Source organism: Leuresthes tenuis, unplaced genomic scaffold, assembly GCF_036924035.1.
Source record: "Leuresthes tenuis unplaced genomic scaffold, fLeuTen1.0.hap1 SCAF_116, whole genome shotgun sequence".
Taxonomy (NCBI): domain Eukaryota; kingdom Metazoa; phylum Chordata; class Actinopteri; order Atheriniformes; family Atherinopsidae; genus Leuresthes; species Leuresthes tenuis.
Window position 1 is genome coordinate 70,926 of NW_027325470.1, and position 20,173 is coordinate 91,098.

The window sequence follows — 20,173 nt, forward strand, 5'->3', positions numbered from 1 at the left end:
GTAAGAAAAGGTAGTAGCCAGACCATATATGATCAAAACAGGGAGCGGAGGTGGTTCAGCTGCAAGAAGGTTTGAATGTCAAACTAAAGTTCAAATATATTAACAAAAGCGGGAGGAGAGGTCTTCGGATGAGAGTGGTTGAAAATTTTCAACCATAATGTATAAAATGTTGTGAAAAAAAAGGTGTGATAGAACACTAAAAGGTGGAGCGGAAGTGTTCGGCTGCAAGAAGGTGTGAATGTCCGACTATATTTGGTGAAAAGCAGGTGAAGCAAGGTCTGAATGCCCAACCTTACATCATCAAAAGCAAGATCAGAGTTGTTTGGCTGCAAGAAGGCCATAGTTTGCCAAAAGCGGGTAAGGTTCGAATGTCCGACTAAATATCAACAAAATTTGGGGCGGAGGTCTTCGGATGCAAGTGGGTGTGAATATCCCACCATACAAGTATGGTGGAGAGGAAGCTGTGAATAGCCGACCATAGTTTGGAAAAAGCGGGTAAGAAAAGGTTTGAATGCCCGAACATACACCATCAAAAGAGGGAGCGGAGGTGTTCCGCTGTACGAAGGTGTGAATGTCCGACCATACTTGGTAAAAAGCGGGTAAGAAAAGGTTAAAATACCCGACTGTACACAATCAATAGCGGGAGCGGATGTGTTCGGCTACAAGAAGATGTGAAAGTCCGACCATGGTTTGTAAAAAGCGGGTAAGAAAAGGTGCGAATGTCCGACAATGTATGATCAAAAGAGAGAGCGGAAGTTTTCGGATACAAGAAGGTTTGAATGTCCCACCATAGTTTGTAAAAAGCGGGTAAAAAAAGCTTCGAATGCCCGACTATACACCATCAAAAGCGGGAGCAGAGGTGTTCCGCTGTAAGACGGTGTGAATGTCCGACCATAGTTGGTAAAAAGCGGGTAAGAAAAGGTTAAAATACCCGACTGTACACAATCAATAGCGGGAGCGGAGTTGTTCGGCTACAAGAAGGTGTGAAAGTCCGACCATGGTTTGTAAAAAGCAGTTAAGAAAAGTTTCGAATATCCAACCAAACATAATCAAAAGCGGGAGCAGAGCTGTTCGACTGCAAGTAGGTTTGAATGTCCAGCCATAATTACTCACAAACGGGGGAAGAAAAGGTAGTATTGCCAGACCATACATGATCAAAACAGGGAGCGGAGGTTCAGCTGCAAGGTGTGAATGTCTGACTATAGTTTGTAAAAAGCGGGTAAGACAAGGTGCGAATGCCCAACAATGTATGATCAAAAGAGAGAGCGGAGGTGTTCGGCTGCAAGGTCTGAATGTCCAAACATAATTTGTAAAAACCGGGTAAGAAAAGGCTCGAAAGCCCGACTATACATCATCAAAAGCGGGAGCGGAGGTGTTCAGCTGCAAGAAGGTGTGAATATTCGACTAAAGTTTGTAAAAAGCTGGTAAGACAAGGAGCGATGTCCCGACATTGTATGATCAAAAGCGGGAGCGGAGGTGTCCAGCTGTGAGTAGGTGTGAATGTCCGACCATAATTGCTGAAAAATGTGTTAGAAAAGGTAAGAATACTGGACCATACATCATCAAAAGCGGGAGAGGTGGTGTTCGGCTGCAAGAAGGTGTGAATGTCCACCCATAATACCTGAAAAATGGGTAAAAAAAAAGGTGCGAATGCCCAACCATACATCATCAAAAGCAGGAGTGCATGTGTTCGGCTACAAGAAGGTGTGAACGTCCAACCAAAGTTTGTAAAAAGCAGTTAAGAAAAGGTTCGAATATCCAACCAAACATAATCAAAAGCGGGAGCAGAGCTGTTCGACTGCAAGTAGGTGTGAATGTCAGATCATAATTTGCAAAAAGCTGATTAGAAAGGGTGAGAATGCCCGACTATACACCATCAAATGCGGGAGCGGAGTTGTTCGGCTATGAGTAGGTGTGAATGTCCGACCATAATTACTCACAAACGGGTAAGAAAAGGTAGTAGCCAGACCATATATGATCAAAACAGGGAGCGGAGGTGGTTCAGTTGCAAGAAGATTTGAATGTCCTACTAAAGTTTGTAAAAAGCGGGTAAGACAAGGTGCGAATGCCCGACAATGTATGATCAAAAGAGAGAGCGGAGGTGTTCGGCTGCAAGGTCTGAATGTCCAACCATAATTTGTAAAAACCGGTTAAGAAAAGGCTTGAAAGCCCGACTATACATCATCAAAAGCGGGAGCGGAGGTGTTCAGCTGCAAGAAGGTGTGAATGTTCGACTAACGTTTGTAAAAAGCTGGTAAGACAAGGAGCGATGTCCCGACATTGTATGATCAAAAGCGGGAGCGGAGGTGTCCAGCTGTGAGTAGGTGTGAATGTCCGACCATAATTGCTGAAAAATGTGTTAGAAAAGGTAAGAATACTGAACCATACATCATCAAAAGCGGTAGAGGTGGTGTTCGGCTGCAAGAAGGTGTGAAAGTCCGACAATGGTTTGTAAAAAGCGGGTAATAAAAGGTTCGAATGCCCGAATATACATCATCAAAAGCGGAAGCGGAGGTGTTCGGATGCAAGAAGGTGTGAACGTCCGACCAAAGTTTGTAAAAAGCAGTGAAAAGAGAGAAAAAGCATTTCGTGAGTTCTGCATGATTTGGGATTTTGCTTATAAAATGCATTACTTCACTCAAACTATGTTAAAACTGATTTGTCCTTCATATTTACCATGTCTAGAAAGATTTAATCAAAAAAACAACGTTGTACTTTGCAGTAAAAGAAAGAGCAAATCTAAAGTTTCAGGAATCCGAGTATAAGCCTGCTTTCATGAGTTCTGCACGATTTCGGATTTTGCTATAAAATGAATTGCTTTGCTCAAACCAAGTTAAAACTGCTTTGTCCTTCCATATTCATCAATGTCTAGATCGACTTCAACAAAGAAAAACATTGGACTTTGCAGTAGAAGAAGTTGAAATCCATCTACACATTGATAAATATGGACAAAGCAGTTCCCACTTGCCCATAAGAAAATAAGCTTATTCTCGGATTCCTGATCAGTTCAGGAAACTTCAGTTTTGCTCTTTCTTCTACTGCAAAATACAATGTTTTTCTTTGTTGAAGTCGATCTAGACATTGATAAATATGAATGAAAAAGCAGTTTTAACTTGGCTTGAGTGAATGAATTCATTTTATACATAAAATCCGAAATCGTGCAGAACTCATGAAAATAAGCTTATTCTCGGATTCCTAAAACTTTTGATTGGCTCTTTCTTTTACTGCAAAGTACAACGTTGTTTTTTTGTTTAAATCTATCGAGACATTGATAAATATGAAGGTAAAAGCCGTTTTAACATAGGTTGAGTGAAGGAATTGATTTTATAGATAAAATCCCAAATCATGCAGAACTCCTCAAAAGGGGCGTATGGCTTAATCACAAGTGTGGCTCTTTCTCATTCAGGGTAGTATGAGGAAGTTTATGCTTGAAATATATGTAGAAATGGGTACATATGAAGGACAAAGCAGTGTTAACTTAGTTTGAGTGAAGGAATTCATTTTATACATAAAATCCCAAATCATGCAGAACGTATGAAAAGAAGCTTATGCTCGGATTCCTGATCCTTCAGTTTTGCTCTTTCTTCTACTGCAAAATACAATGTTGTTCTTTGTTGAAGTCGATCTAGACATTGATAAATATGAAGGAAAAAGCAGTTTTAACTTGGTTTGAGTGAATGAATTCATTTTATACATAAAATCCGAAATCGTGCAGAACTCATGAAAATAAGCTTATTCTCGGATTCCTAAAACTTTTGATTTGCTCTTTCTTTTATTGCAAAGTACAACGTTGTTTTTTTGTTTAAATCTATCGAGACATTGATAAATATGAAGGTAAAAGCTGTTTTAACATAGTTTGAGTGAAGGAATTAATTTTATAGATAAAATCCCAAATCATGCAGAACTCCTCAAAAGGGGCGTATGGCTTAATCACAAGTGTGGCTCTTTCTCATTCAGGGTAGTATGAGGAAGTTTATGCTTGAAATATATGTAAAAATGGGTACATATGAAGGACAAAGCAGTGTTAACTTAGTTTGCGTGAAGAAATTCATTTTATACATAAAATCCGAAATCGTGCAGAACTCATGAAAATAAGCTTATTCTCGGATTCCTAAAACTTTTGATTTGCACTTTCTTTTACTGCAAAGTACAACGTTGTTTTTTGTTGAAATCTATCTAGACATTGATAAATACCAGCCGAAACTCTGCTGCCGCTTTTGATAATTTATGGTTGGGCATTCTTACCTTTTCTTACCCGCTTTTTAAAAAATTATGATCTTACATTCACACCTACTTGCAGTCGAACAACTTCTCATCCACTTATGATCATGTGCGGTTGGGCTTTCGCACCTTTTCTTACCCATTTTTCAGTAATTATGGGTGGACATTCAGACCTTCTTGCAGCCGAAAACCTCCGCTCCTCTTTTGATCATACATTGTCGGGCATTCACACCTTGTCTTACCCGCTTTTTACAAACTTTAGTCGGACATTCAAACCTTCTTGCAGCAGAACCACCTCCGCTCCCTGTTTTGATCATATATGGTCTGGCAATAGTGACTTTTCTTAACCGTTTGTGAGTAATTATGGCTGGACATTCACACCTACTTGCAGCCGAACACAACCTCTCCCGCTTTTGATGATATATGGTCCGGCATTCTTACCTTTTCTAACACATTTTTCAGCAATTATGGTCGGACATTCACACCTACTCACAGACGAACACCTCCGCTCCCACATTTGATAGTGTATAGTCGGGCATTCTCACCCTTTCTCAACAGCTTTTTGCAAATTATGATCTGATATTCACACCTACTTGCAGTCGAACAGCTCTGCTCCCGCTTTTGATTATGTTTGGTTGGATATTCGAACATTTTCTTAACTGCTTTTTACAAACTTTGGTCGGACGTTCACACCGTCTTGCAGCCGAACACCTCCGCTTCCGCTTTTGATGGTATATAGTCGGGCATTCGAGCCTTTTCTTACCCGCCTATTACTTACTATGGTTGGACATTCAAACCTTCTTGCACCTGAACACCTCTGCTCCCGCTTTTGATGGTGTATAGTCGGGCTTTCGAGCCTTTTCTTACACGGTTTTTACAAACGTTAGTCAGACATTCACACCTTGCAGCTGAACCACCTCCATTCCCTGTTTTGATCATGTGTGGTCTGGAAATACTACCTTTTCTTCCCCCGTTTGTGAGTAATTATGGCTGGACATTCACACCTACTTGCAGCCGAAAAACCACCTCTCCCTCTTTTGATGATGTATTGTCCGGCATTCTAGTCTTTTCTATCACATTTTTCAGCAATTATGATCTGACATTCACACCTACTTGCAGTCGAACAGCTCTGCTCCCGCTTTTGATTATGTTCGGTTGGATATTCAAACCTTTTCTTAACTGCTTTTTACAAACATTGGTCGGACGTTCACACCTTCTTGCAGCCGAACACCTCCGCTTTTGATGGTATATATTCGGGTATTCGAACCTTCTCTTACCCGCTTTCTACAAACCATGGTTGGACTTTCATACCTTCTTGTAGCTGAACAACTCCACTCCTGCTTTTGATGATTTATGGTTGGACATTCGCATCTTTTCCTACGCATTTTTCAGTAATTATGGGTGGATATTCACACCTTCTTGCAGCTGAACACCTCCTCTCCCGCTAAAGATCATGTAAGGTTTGATATTCGAAAATTTTCTTTCATGTTTTAAAGCAATTATTAATGGACATTCACACCTACTTGCAGCCGAACACCACCTCTCCCGCTTTTGATGATGTATGGACCGGCATTCTTACCTTTTCTAACACATTTTACAGCAATTATGGTTGGAGAATCACACCTACTCACAGCCGAACAACTCCGCTACCGCATTTGATGGTGTATAGTCGGGATTTCTCACCCTTTCTCATCAGCTTTTTGCAAATTATTCTCTGACATTCACACCTACTTGCAGTCGAACAGCTCTGCTCCCGCTTTTGATTATGTTTGGTTAGATATTCGAACCTTTTCTTAACTGCTTTATCACAAACTTTGGTCGGACGTTCACACCTTCTTGCAGCCGAACACCTACGCTTCCGGTTTTGATAGTGTATATTCGGGCATACGAACTTTTTCTTACCCGCTTTTTACAAACCATGGTCGGACTTTCACACCTTCTCTTAGCTGAACAACTCCGCTCCCTCTTTTGATTGTGTACAGTCGGGTATTTTAACCTTTTCTTACCCGCTCTTTACCAACTAAGATCGGACATTCACACCGTCTTACAGCGGAACACCTCCGCTACCTCTTTTGATGGTGTATGTTCGGGCATTCGAACCTTTTCTTACCCGCTTTTTAAAACCAGGGTCGGACTTTCACACCCTTTAGTAGCCGAACAACTCCGCTCCCGCTATTGATTGTGTACAGTCGGGTATTTTAACCTTTTCTTACCCGCTTTTTACCAACTATGGTCGGACATTCACACCTTCTTACAGCGGAACACCTCCGCTCCCTCTTTTGATGGTGTATGTTTGGGCATTCGAACCTTTTCTTACCCGCTTTTTACAAACTATGGTCGGACATTCAAACCTTCTTGTAGCCGAACACATCCACTCGTGCATTTGATGATGTATGGTTGGGAATTCGCAACTTTTCTTACCCATTTTTCAGTAATTATGGGTGGACATTCACACCTTCTTGCAGCTGAACACCTCCTCTCCCGCTTATTATCATGTGCGGTTTGATATTCGAAAATTCTCTTTCATGTTTTCTAGCAATTATTGATGGACATTCAGACCTTCTTGCAGCTGAACACCTCCGCTCCAGCTTTTGATGGTGTATAGTCGGGCTTTCGAGCCTTTTCTTCCCCGGTTTTTACAAATTATGGTTGGACATTCAGACCTTCTTTCAGCCGAAAACCTCCGCTCCCTCTTTTGATCATACATTGTCGGGCATTCGCACCTTTTCTTACCCGCTTTTTACAAACCTTAGTCGGACATTAACACCTTCTTGCAGCTTAACCACCTCCGCTCCCGCATTTGATGGTGTATATTCGGGCATACGAACCTGTTCTTACCCGCTTTTTACAAACCATGGTCGGACTTTCACACCTTCTTGTAGCTGAACAACTCCGCTCCCTCTTTTGATTGTGTACAGTCGGGCATACAAACCTGTTCTTACCCGCTTTTTACAAACTATGGTCGGACATTCAAACCTTCTTGTAGCCGAACACATCCACTCCTGCTTTTGATGATATATGGTTGGGCATTCGCACCTTTTCTTACCCATTTTTCAGTAATTATGGGTGGATATTCACACCTTCTTGCAGCGGAACACCTCCTCTCCCGCTTATGATTATGTGCGGTTTGATATTCGAAAATTTTCTTTCATGTTTTATAGCAATTATTGATGGACATTCATACCTTCTTGAAGCCGAACACATCCACTCCTGCTTTTGATGATGTATGGTTGGGCATTCGAACCTACTTGTTGCCCGTTTTTCATTAATTATGGGTGGACATTCACACCTTGTTGCAGCCAAACACCTCCGCTCCCTGTTTTGATCATGTATGTTTTGACATTCGCACCTTTTCTCACCTGCTTTTTACTATTGTCGGCCAATCACAGCTTCCTCTCCACCATACTTGTATGGTAGGAAATTCTCACCCACTCTCATCCGAAGACCTCTCCTCCCGCTTTTGTTAATATTTAGTCGGGCATTCGAACCTTTTCTTACCCACTTTTTAAAAATTATGGTCGAACATTCACACCTACTTGCAGCTGAATACTTCCGCTCCACCTTTTAGTGATGTATTGCTGGCATTTGCACCTTTTGTTACCCTCTTTTTATACTTATTGCTGAAGATTAAGTTGTTCTTTCTCAAACTACAATTTTTTTTTAATTGTTGAAACTTGATTTGAAGTGGATAAATAAGGAGGACAAACAGTTTTAAGTCACGCTGATAGAAGAAATTAATTTTATAGCAAAATCTGTATTTCGTCATATGTCGAGAGATGCTTATTGCTGAAGAAGTTCTTTCTCATTCTATAAAGTACAACGTTGTTTATCGTTGAAACTTGATTAGACATGAATAAATATGAAGGACAAAGCAGTCTTAACTTGGTTAGAGTTAAGGAATTCGTTTTATAGGAGAATCCGAATTCGTGCATAACTCGTAAAATAGAGCTTATTTTCGGATTCCTGAAGAATGAGTCTGGTTCTTTCTCATAATACAAAGTTTGTTGTTTATTGTTGAAACTTCATCAGAAGTGAAGAAATAAATGAATGCCTATCAACAAATGTGGGATCTAAACTCTAGTGCTTCCTCTAAAATAATTTCCTTTCTCAATTCAGAAATGTGTGTTTGTAAGTCACAACACCCGTGACACCAAAACGGCTTTCTTTTCTCTCTTTTCTCTACACTCTGCACTGTGAGCACACACACCAAATCAGAAAGGCTTTTTTCTCTCTTTTCTACATTATGGACTGTGGGGACACAAAACCGCTCTCTCTTTTTTTTTTTTGATTGTGTGCCAGGGCGTTGTCTCACGTATTAGATTATGCTTACGATACGAATGGGTTTATCAGTCACATCAGAATCCATACATACTGATCCTCCCGTAATAAAATGGTCGGATCTTATCAAACACACTTTGTTTCTTGTGACAATCAAGTCAGCGAAACAGCGTATACACGTCAAGACACTGAATCAAGTTTGCCACAAGAACTCATAAGTTTGGCAGTATTGCTCTGCCGTCAGCAATCATACACCCATTTTATTTTCGTGAGACATGTGCAGGCACCTGTTCATCTACTGTTCTATCACTATGAATTAGTTTATCTATTATCAATAAGGATACTTCTACAACTACTATCAAAGTATGTCCGGACTTCTTATGTTGTCAGTTGCTATATATGAATAAGTGGGTAGCTACTGACAAGCATTAAGCATGTCACACAGTCCAAACATATAACATTTCAGGACACACCACACAGTTAACAACCACAGTGAAGCGTGTCAAAGCCCAAACATGTAACATTCAACAGGACACTTACACAACACATTCAAATCAAACAGTCAGACAACATACAAGAACATATACCCCAGCCGGCATTGCTCCCTGCCTATTTTCGTACAGCACACTATGTGTGCGCACACCTTTATTCACAAACTCTTCAACTTATACTCTTTTACCAAAGCTGCTACAGCTCGATTGGCCGAATACCCTTAGATCCTATTTCGGTGAATTTGACATCTGCCTTACATGTAACAGATTAGCGGTTTAGCAGTTTTAATTTAGTTTGAGTGAAGGAATTCATTTTATAGCAAAATCCGAAATCGTGAAGCACTCATGAAAGTAAGCTTATTCTCGGATTCCTGAAACTTTAGATTTGCTCTTTCTTTTACTGCAAAGTACAACGTTGTTTTTTTTTTTGTTTAAATCTTTCTAGACATGGTAAATATGAAGGACAAAGCAGTTTTAACATAGTTTGAGTGAAGGAATTCATTTTATAGATAAAATCCCAAGAGTCTGCTGAGAAAAGAGAGTGAATGCGAAGTGGACTTTAACACGGCTCTGGGAGCGAGCCGAGTGTGGGCTAACCGGGAGAATTGCTTGAAAGAAACGCGACACCGAATGAGCGGATAGAACAAAGCCTCAATACGGTGTTCCCGTGGTGTTTTTGTTGCTGCCTTGTCGATTGCACAGGGGCAAGCGTTTCAACCAAGCAACGCTCACCATGGGGAAGGTGGCTATGGCAACTAGCCTGATGCCCTGCTCCCGCAGTGACGGATAATCGTACTCTGGTTTCTCTTCATAACATACAAGTCTTTCGCCTTTTACTAAAGACTTTCGTGGAGAGCAGCACTAATGAGTTGTTTCTATTTTTGGCAGGCTTTACCTTTGCGGGTGAAGCCCTTTCTGTCTGTGCAAAAGAAATCTTGTTACTGTGTAGAGTGACTTCTCTGAGTAGAGTCGCCTTACTTGTTGCGATTGTGCCGATGTTCGAAGCTGGAGTGCAAAGTTGTTGCTTGAATGGTGCTTGCTGGAGCATGCGGGAGTGCAAAGTTATACCATTTAAAAGGGCTGAAGAGTGCTCAGTGCAGCGGGTGGGCGGAGGTGCAACGTGACACTCTGGCCACCTATGGCCATAAAAAGAACACTGCTACAAGTGCGCATTGTGCCAGCAAGGGCCCTCGGACCTGAAACAGTGGACAGTTATCGCTTCCCTGCCTTTTGGCTAAGATCAAGTGTAGTATCTGTTCTTATCAGTTTAATATGTCCTCTATACGAGGACAACATATTAAATGGATTTTTAAGAATAGGAGTTGAAAAAGAAGCTTGCTCCGTTCACTCCAAGCATCGACCCAGTACTGCAGTGCCGCTGGGAACGGTGCGCTCTTCTCTGCTCTTGTGAAAAAGCAAACAGCGGTGCAGGATGGAAGTTTCAGGGAGCCCAAGATTAAACTTTCTTTTAATCTGCTGAGAAAAGAGAGTGAATGCGAAGTAGACTTTAACACAGCTCTGGGAGCGAGCCGAGTGTGGGCTAACCGGGAGAATTGCTTGAAAGAAACGCGACACCAAATGAGTGGTCAGAACAAAGCCTCAATACGGTGTTCCCGTGGTGTTTGTGGCTGCCTTGTCTTTTGCACAGAGTAAAAGACAAGGCAGCCATCGAATAGGGCCCGATTGTTCCTACTTGGTCAGCCGAGGAGCAAGGGGGGGGAGCAAGCGTCTCAACCAAGCAAATCTCACCAAGTAGGAACAATCGGGCCCTATTCGATGGCTGCAACACCTGAAAGAGATATTGATGCGAGACCCGATCAAAAGCTTTTTCAAAGTCTAAATTTAAGATGACAAGCCGGGTGTTTCTGTCTCTAGCGTAATCAATGATGTCTCGAATCAGTACGAGGCTGTCGGTGAGTTGTCTCTCTGAGATGGCACAAGCCTGGTCTGGGTGAATTACCTCCTCTAAAACAGAGGACATCAGTGTCGTTAAAACCTTGCTAAAAAGTTTACAGTCAAAGTTTAAAAGTGTGATGGGCCTCCAATTCTTTAGGTCAGTCTTATCATTTTTATCAGAAGTGAAGAAATAAATGAATGCCTATCAACAAATGTGGGATCTAAACTCTAGTGCTTCCTCTAAAATAATTTCCTTTCTCAATTTAGAAATGTGTTAGAAAAGGTAAAAATGCCGGTCCATACATAATCAAAATCGGGAGAGGTGGTGTTCAGCTGCAAGAAGGTCTAAATGTCCATCAATAATTGCTAGAAAACATGAAAGAAAATTTTCGAAAATCAAACCACACATGATCATAAGTGGGAGAGGAGGTGTTCAGCTGCAAGAAGGTGTGAATGTCCACCCATAATACCTGAAAAATGGGTAAAAAAAAAAGGTGCGAATGCCCAACCATACATCATTAAAAGCAGGAGTGCATGTGTTCGGCTACAAGAAGGTGTGAACGTCCAACCAAAGTTTGTAAAAAGCAGTTAAGAAAAGGTTCGAATATCCAACCATACATAATCAAAAGCGGGAGCAGAGCTGTTCGACTGCAAGTAGGTGTGAATGTCAGAACATAATTTGCAAAAAGCTGATGAGAAAGGGTGAGAATGCCCGACTATACACCATCAAATGCGGTAGCGGAGTTGTTCGGCTGTGAGTAGGTGTGAATCTCCAACCATAATTGCTGAAAAATGTGTTAGAAAAGGTAAAAATGCCGGTCCATACATCATCAAAATCGGGAGAGGTGGTGTTCAGCTGCAAGAAGGTCTAAATGTCCATCAATAATTGCTAGAAAACATGAAAGAAAATTTTCGAAAATCAAACCACACATGATCATAAGTGGGAGAGGAGGTGTTCAGCTGCAAGAAGGTGTGAATGTCCACCCATAATACCTGAAAAATGGGTAAAAAAAAGGTGCGAATGCCCAACCATACATCATCAAAAGCAGGAGTGCATGTGTTCGGCTACAAGAAGGTGTGAACGTCCAACCAAAGTTTGTAAAAAGCAGTTAAGAAAAGGTTCGAATATCCAACCATACATAATCAAGAGCGGGAGCAGAGCTGTTCGACTGCAAGTAGGTGTGAATGTCAGATCATAATTTGCAAAAAGCTGATGAGAAAGGGTGAGAATGCCCGACTATACACCATCAAATGCGGGAGCGGAGTTGTTCGGCTGTGAGTAGGTGTGAATCTCCGACCATAATTGCTGAAAAATGTGTTAGAAAAGGTAAGAATGCCGGTCCATACATCATCAAAAGCGAGAGAGGTTGTGTTCGGCTGCAAGTAGGTGTGAATGTCCAGCCATAATTACTCACAAACGGGTAAGAAAAGGTACTATTGCCAGACCATATATGATCAAAACAGGGAGCGGAGGTGGTTCAGCTGCAAGAAGGTTTGAATGTCCGACTAAAGTTTGTAAAAAGCGGGTAAGACAAGGTGTGAATGCCCGACAATGTATGATCAAAAGAGGAGCGGAGGTTTTCGGCTGCAAGAAGGTCTGAATGTCCACCCATAATTACTGAAAAATGGGTAAGAAAAGGTGCGAAAGCCCAACCGCACATGATCATAAGTGGATGAGAAGGTGTTCGACTGCAAGTAGGTGTGAATGTAAGATCATAATTTGTAAAAAGCGGGTAAGAAAAGGTAAGAATGCCCAACCATAAATTATCAAAAGCGGAAGCAGAGTTTCGGCTGGTATTTATCAATGTCTAGATAGATTTCAACAAAAAACAACGTTGTACTTTGCAGTAAAAGAAAGTGCAAATCAAAAGTTTTAGGAATCCGAGAATAAGCTTATTTTCATACGTTCTGCATGATTTGGGATTTTATGTATAAAATGAATTCCTTCACTCAAACTAAGTTAACACTGCTTTGTCCTTCATATGTACCCATTTCTACATATATTTCAAGCATAAACTTCCTCATACTACCCTGAATGAGAAAGAGCCACACTTGTGATTAAGCCATACGCCCCTTTTGAGGAGTTCTGCATGATTTGGGATTTTATCTATAAAATCAATTCCTTCACTCAAACTATGTTAAAACGGCTTTTACCTTCATATTTATCAATGTCTCGATAGATTTAAACAAAAAAACAACGTTGTACTTTGCAGTAAAAGAAAGAGCCAATCAAAAGTTTTAGGAATCCGAGAATAAGCTTATTTTCATGAGTTCTGCACGATTTCGGATTTTATGTATAAAATTAATTCATTCACTCAAACCAAGTTAAAACTGCTTTTTCATTCATATTTATCAATGTCTAGATCGACTTCAACAAAGAACAACATTGTATTTTGCAGTAGAAGAAAGAGCAAAACTGAAGGATCAGGAATCCGAGAATAAGCTTATTTTCTTATGGGAACTGCTTTGTCCTTCATATTTATCAATGTGTAGATGGATTTCAACTTCTTCTACTGCAAAGTCCAATGTTTTTCTTTGTTGAAGTCGATCTAGACATTGATGAATATGGAAGGACAAAGCAGTTTTAACTTGGTTTGAGCAAAGCAATTCATTTTATAGCAAAATCCGAAATCGTGCAGAACTCATGAAAGCAGGCTTATACTCGGATTCCTGAAACTTTAGATTTGCTCTTTCTTTTACTGCAAAGTACAACGTTGTTTTTTTGTTTAAATATTTCTAGACATGGTAAATATGAAGGACAAATCAGTTTTAACATAGTTTGAGTGAAGTAATGCATTTTATAAGCAAAATCCCAAATCATGCAGAACTCACGAAATGCTTTTTCTCTCTTTTCACTGCTTTTTACAAACTTTGGTCGGACGTTCACACCTTCTTGCATCCGAACACCTCCGCTTCCGTTTTTGATTATGTAATTTCGGGAATTCGAACCTTTTATTACCCGCTTTTTACAAACCATTGTCGGACTTTCACACCTTCTTGCAGCCGAACACCACCTCTCCCGCTTTTGATGATGTATGGTCCAGTATTCTTACCTTTTCTAACACATTTTTCAGCAATTATGGTCGGACATTCACACCTACTCACAGCTGGACACCTCCGCTCCCGCTTTTGATCATACAATGTCGGGACATCGCTCCTTGTCTTACCAGCTTTTTACAAACTTCAGTCGAACATTCACACCTTCTTGCAGCTGAACACCTCCGCTCCCGCTTTTGATGATGTATATTCGGGCTTTCGAGGCTTTTCTTACCCGGTTTTTACAAATTATGGTTGGACATTCAGACCTTGCAGCCGAACACCTCCGCTCTCTCTTTTGATCATACATTGTCGGGCATTCGCACCTTGTCTTACCCGCTTTTTACAAACTATAGTCAGACATTCACACCTTGCAGCTGAACCTCCGCTCCCTGTTTTGATCATGTATGGTCTGGCAATACTACCTTTTCTTCCCCCGTTTGTGAGTAATTATGGCTGGACATTCACACCTACTTGCAGTCGAACAGCTCTGCTCCCGCTTTTGATTATGTTTGTGTGAGCGGGAGCGGAGGTGTTCGGCTGCAAGTAGGTTTGAATGTTCGACCATAATTTGTAAAAAGCGGGTAAGAAAAGGTTTGAATGCCCGACTATATATTAACAAAAGCAGGAGGAGAGGTCTTCGGATAAAAGTGGGTGAGAATTTCCAACCATAATCAATAAAATGCGGTGAAAAAAAGGTGTGAATACCCCATGGTGATTGTACTGTACCATTCATGGTCGGACTTTCACACCTTTTAGTAGCGGAACAACTCTGCTCCCGCTATTGATTGTGTACAATAGGGTATTTTAACCTTTTCTTACCTGCTTTTTGCCAATTATGGTTGGACATTCACACCTTCTTACAGCGGAACACCTCCGCTCCCTCCTTTGATGGTGTATGTTCGGGCATTCGAACCTTTTCTTACCCGCTTTTTACAAACTATGGTCAGACATTCAAACCTTCTTGTAGCCGAACACATCCACTCCTGCTTTTGATGATGGGTATTCAAACCTACTTGTTGCCCGCTTTTCATTAATTATGGGTGGACATACACACCTTGTCGCAGCCAAACACCTCCGCTCCCTGTTAGGATCATGTATGGTTGGGCATTCGTACCTTTTCTTACCCATTTTGCAGTAATTATGGGATCATGTGCGGTTTGATATTCGAAAATTCTCTTCCATGTTTTCTAGCAATTATTGATGGACATTCAGACCTTCTTGCAGCTGAACACCTCCGCTCCAGCTGTTGATGGTGTATAGTCGGGCTTTCGAGCCTTTTCTTCCCAGATTTTTACAAAATATGGATGGACATTCAGACCTTGTTTCAGCCGAAAACCTCCGCTCCCTCTTTTGATCATACATTGTCGGGCATTCGCACCTTTTCTTACCCGCTTTTTACAAACCATGGTCGGACTTTCACACCTTTTAGTAGCGGAACAACTCTAATCCTGCTATTGATTGTGTACAATCGGGTATTTTAACTTTTTCTTACCTGCTTTTTGCCAACTATGGTCGGACATTCACACCTTCTTACAGCGGAACACCTCCGCTCCCTCCTTTGATGGTGTATAGTCGGGCTTTCGAGCCTTTTCATCCCCGGTTTTTACAAATTATGGTTGGACATTCAGACCTTGCAGCCGAAAACCTCCGCTCCCTCTTTTGATCATACATTGTCAGGCATTCGCACCTACTTGCAGCCGAATACTTCCGCTCCACCTTTTAGTGATGTATGGTTGGCATTTGCACCTTTTCTTACCCTTTCTTACCCTACTGATTGCTTAAGATTAAGTTGTTTTTTCTCAAACTACAACATTTTTTTAATTGTTGAAACTTGATTTGAAGTGGATAAATAAGGAGGACAAACAGTTTTAAGTCAGGCTGATAGAAGGAATTAATTTTATAGCAAAATCTGTATTTCGTCATATGTCGAGAGATGCTTATTGTTGAAGAAGTTCTTTCTCATTCTACAAAGTACAACGTTGTTTATCGTTGAAACTTGATTAGACATGAATAAATATGAAGGACAAAGCAGTCTTAACTTGGTTAGAGTTAAGGAATTCGTTTTATAGGAGAATCCGAATTCGTGCATACCTACTTGCAGCCGAACACCACCTCTCGATGATGTATGGACCGGCATTCTTACCTTTTCTAACACATTTTTCAGCAATTATGGTTGGAGATTCACACCTACTCACAGCCGAACAACTCCGCTACCGCATTTGATGGTGTATAGTCGGGCATTCTCACCCTTTCTCATCAGCTTTTTGCAAATTATGATCTGACATTCACACCTACTTGCAGTCGAACAGCTCTGCTCCCGCTTTTGATTATGTATGGTTGGATATTCGAACCTTTTCTTAACTGCTTTTTACAAACTTTGGTTGGACGTTCACACCTTCTTGTAGCCGAACACATGCACTCCTGCTTTTGATGATGTATGGTTGGGCATTCGCACCTTTTTTTACCCATTTTTCAGGTATTATGGGTGGACATTCACACCTTCTTGCAGCTGAACACCTCCTCTCCCACTTATGATCATGTGTGGTTTGATTTTCGAAAATTTTCTTTCATGTTTTCTAGCAATTATTGATGGACATTTAGACCTTCTTGCAGCTGAACACCACCTCTCCCGATTTTGATTATGTATGGACCGGCATTTTTACCTTTTCTAACACATTTTTCAGCAATTATGGTTGGAGATTCACACCTACTCACAGCCGAACAACTCCGCTACCGCATTTGATGGTGTATAGTCGGGCATTCTCACCCTTTCTCATCAGCTTTTTGCAAATTATGATCTGACATTCACACCTACTTCCAGTCGAACAGCTCTGCTCCCGCTTTTGATTATGTTTGGTTAGATATTCGAACCTTTTCTTAACTGCTTTTTACAAACTTTGGTCGGACGTTCACAATATCTTGCAGCCGAACACCTCCGCTTCCGCTTTTGATGGTGTATATTCGGGCATACGAACCTTTTCTTACCCGCTTTTTACAAACCAAGGTCGGACTTTCACACCTTCTCTTAGCTGAACAACTCCGCTCCGTCTTTTGATTGTGTACAGTCGGGTAATTTAACCTTTTCTTACCCGCTTTTTACCATCTATGGTCGGACATTCACACCGTGTTACAGCGGAACACCTCCGCTCCCTCTTTTGATGATGTATGGTTAGGCATTCGCACCTTTTCTTACCCATTTTTCAGTAATTATGGGTAGACATTCACACCTTCTTGCAGCTGAACACCTCCTCTCCCGCTTATGATCATGTGCAGTTTGATATTCGAAAATTTTCTTTCATGTTTTCTAGCAATTATTGATGGACATTCAGATCGTCTTGCAGCTGAACACCTCCGCTCCCACTTTTGATGGTGTATAGTCGGGCTTTCGAGCCTTTTCTTCCCCGGTTTTTAAAAAATTATGGTTGGACATTCAGACCTTCTTGCAGCCGAAAACCTCCACTCCCTCTTTTGATCATACATTGTCGGGCATTCGCACCTTTTCTTACCCGCTTTTTACAAACCATGGTCGGACTTTCACACCTTTTAGTAGCCGAACAACTCCGCTCCCGCTATTGATTGTGTACAGTCGGGTATTTTAACCTTTTCTTACCCGCTTTTTACCAACTATGGTTGGACATTCACACCTTCTTACAGCAGAACACCTCCGCTCCCTGTTTTGATTATGTATGGTTTGACATTCGCACCTTCTCTCACCCGCCTTTTACTATGGTCGGCCATTCACAGCTTCCTCTCCACCATACTTGTATGGTGGGATATTCACACCCACTTGCATCCGAAGACCTCCGCCCCCACTTTTGTTGATATTTAGTCGGTCATTCGCACCTTTTGGCAAACTATGGCCTCCTTGCAGCCAAACACCTCTGATCTCGCTTTTGATGATGTAAGGTTGGGAATTCAGACCTTGCTTCACCTGCTTTTCACCAAATATAGTCGGACATTCACACCTTCTTGCAGCCGAACACTTCCGCTCCACCTTTTAGTGTTCTATCACACCTTTTTTTCACCGCATTTTATACATTATGGTTGGAAATTTTCAACCACTCTCATCCGAAGACCTCTCCTCCCGCTTTTGTTAATATATTTGAACTTTAGTCGGACATTCAAACCTTCTTGCAGCTGAACCACCTCCGCTCCCTGTTTTGATCATATATGGTCTGGCAATAGTACCTTTTCTTACCCTTTTGTGAGTAATTATGGCTGGACATTCACACCTACTTGCAGCCGAAAAACCACTTCTCCCGCTTTTGATGATGTATTGTCCGGCATTCTAGTCTTTTAGCAACCTTGCAGACTTTGCACTAAAGTTTGTAAAAAGTGGGTAAGACAAGGTGCGAATGCCTGACAAAGAAGTTCTTCAGTGGAAGAACCTAGAGTCTTCCCCTCCGACTCACCAAATGAGGTCTCCTTTTTAACTTCAGCTCTGCAATCAACCCCCAGGGACTCAAAGTTAAATGCAACATTGCGTCAGAGGCCAACACCGAGAGTCCGAAAAGGAAATATAGATCACCCTACTCACTTTTCACCTAAAGAAATGAAGGAAGAGCTAGTTTCCCAAGAAATAACCTGTGTGTAATTTGTTTTGATAACTTAGAAAAACGAAAATGACATACCTACTTTCCTTTATGCTTTTAATGGTTCTCACCTTCTCAACACTAAATGTGAGAAGTGTGAAATCAAAGACAAGAGCCCAGAGTATTCTATCCTTCTTAGACTCCATAAAATCAGATGTGTTTTTAATACAAGAATGTGGACTACCTTTTTTAAAAAACCATAGACAATGGGAGGAAATGTGGCCCCATTTATCGATATGGAGTGGCTCAAATCAAAATAAAAATGATGGTGTGGTCATTCTAATTAAAAATCTGCATGTTCTGGTGAAAGGTAGCACAGTGGTGAGAGACGGACGGGCACTTTTAGCACACTTGAATTTTATGGGGCAAGACTTTAACCTCTTAAATATTGATGGTTTCAATGGAAAAAATGAAAGGTATGACCTTTTAGAAGATATACAGCTTTACATGCTAGGGCAAGTACCTTTAGTTGTAGGAGGGGATTTTAACTGTATCTTGAGCAGGAAAGATAGAAAAAGAGCAGGGGTAGATTTTAAAGTGGATAAGACTTCGATTTTACTTCAGGGCATATGCAGGGATTTTAAGCTTACTGACTGTTTTAAAACCATGCATCCCAGAGAGGAGGGCTTCACCTGGTTTAGTCATGATGGCACCAGAGCCTCTCGCATTGATTATTTCTTTACTAGAGATTGCCCACCCACTGATGTTAGAATAACCCCTGTTTTCATTTCAGACCACCTTATGCTCTCCTGCACCCTTTCACCCCCTTCTGGTGTGACGGTAGGAAGTGGTCTGTGGAAACTCAACTGTTCCCTGTTGGAGGATGAAATCATAGTCAGTCAGTACAGGGAATGTTATAAAGAGTGGCAGACCCTTCAAGACCTCTACGAAACACATGCACAATGGTGGGAAATGGTGAAGGAAACGACCCAGACTTTTTTTAAACAGCAAGGTAAACGTAAAAAAAGGAAAGAGAATAGATGTATGATGGGACTACATAAACGCTTACAGCGCTACTTTAAACTAAATCAGTGTGGCATAGACTTTAAAGAAGAAATCAAAGATGTCAAAAAGGAAATGTCAGTTTTAGCAGAAATAAAGAGTAAAGGAATTTTTGTAAGAAGCAGGGAGCAGGAAATTGAGGAAGGTGAAAAAGAAAGAAAGTTATAAATAAAAAGGAGTGTATTCAAAATCTAAAAAGAGAAGATGGGTTTTTAACAAAATCCACACAAGAGATGATTGAAACTGTACATACCTTTTATAGTAACATGTACAAAGAGAAACCAGTGCACTTGGAAACATCGGCAGAAATCTTAAAATTCGTTGACAAAAAACCGTAAAAGAGAATGCACACTTGACACAGAATTTTACTGCTTTAGAGTTAAAAAAATGCCTAACAGGTTTTAAGAGAAGTCGAGCTCCGGGTTTAGATGGGCTTCCTGCAGAATTCTATCTGACCTATTGGGACCTTTTATCATCAGACATTTTAGATGTTTTTAAAGATTTTGAAAAACTCGACCGACTGCCTGACAGTTTTAGAGTGGGAATAGTGACTCTACTTTATAAAAAAAATGATAAGACTGACCTAAAGAATTGGAGGCCCATCACACTTTTAAACTTTGACTGTAAACTTTTTAGCAAGGTTTTAGCGACACG

General features: G+C 41.0%; 2 non-coding genes across 2 annotated transcripts; both read left to right on the top strand.

The window, feature by feature from the left end:
- The first annotated feature begins 9,782 nt into the window (after positions 1-9,782).
- LOC140287169 (U5 spliceosomal RNA) lies at positions 9,783-9,896 on the top strand. The gene has a single exon (XR_011911522.1). It is a non-coding gene; the product is annotated as a U5 spliceosomal RNA (small nuclear RNA).
- A 308-nt stretch (positions 9,897-10,204) lies between these two features.
- LOC140287158 (U2 spliceosomal RNA) lies at positions 10,205-10,388 on the top strand. Its single transcript, XR_011911512.1, has one exon. It is a non-coding gene; the product is annotated as a U2 spliceosomal RNA (small nuclear RNA).
- Positions 10,389-20,173: the final 9,785 nt, after the last annotated feature.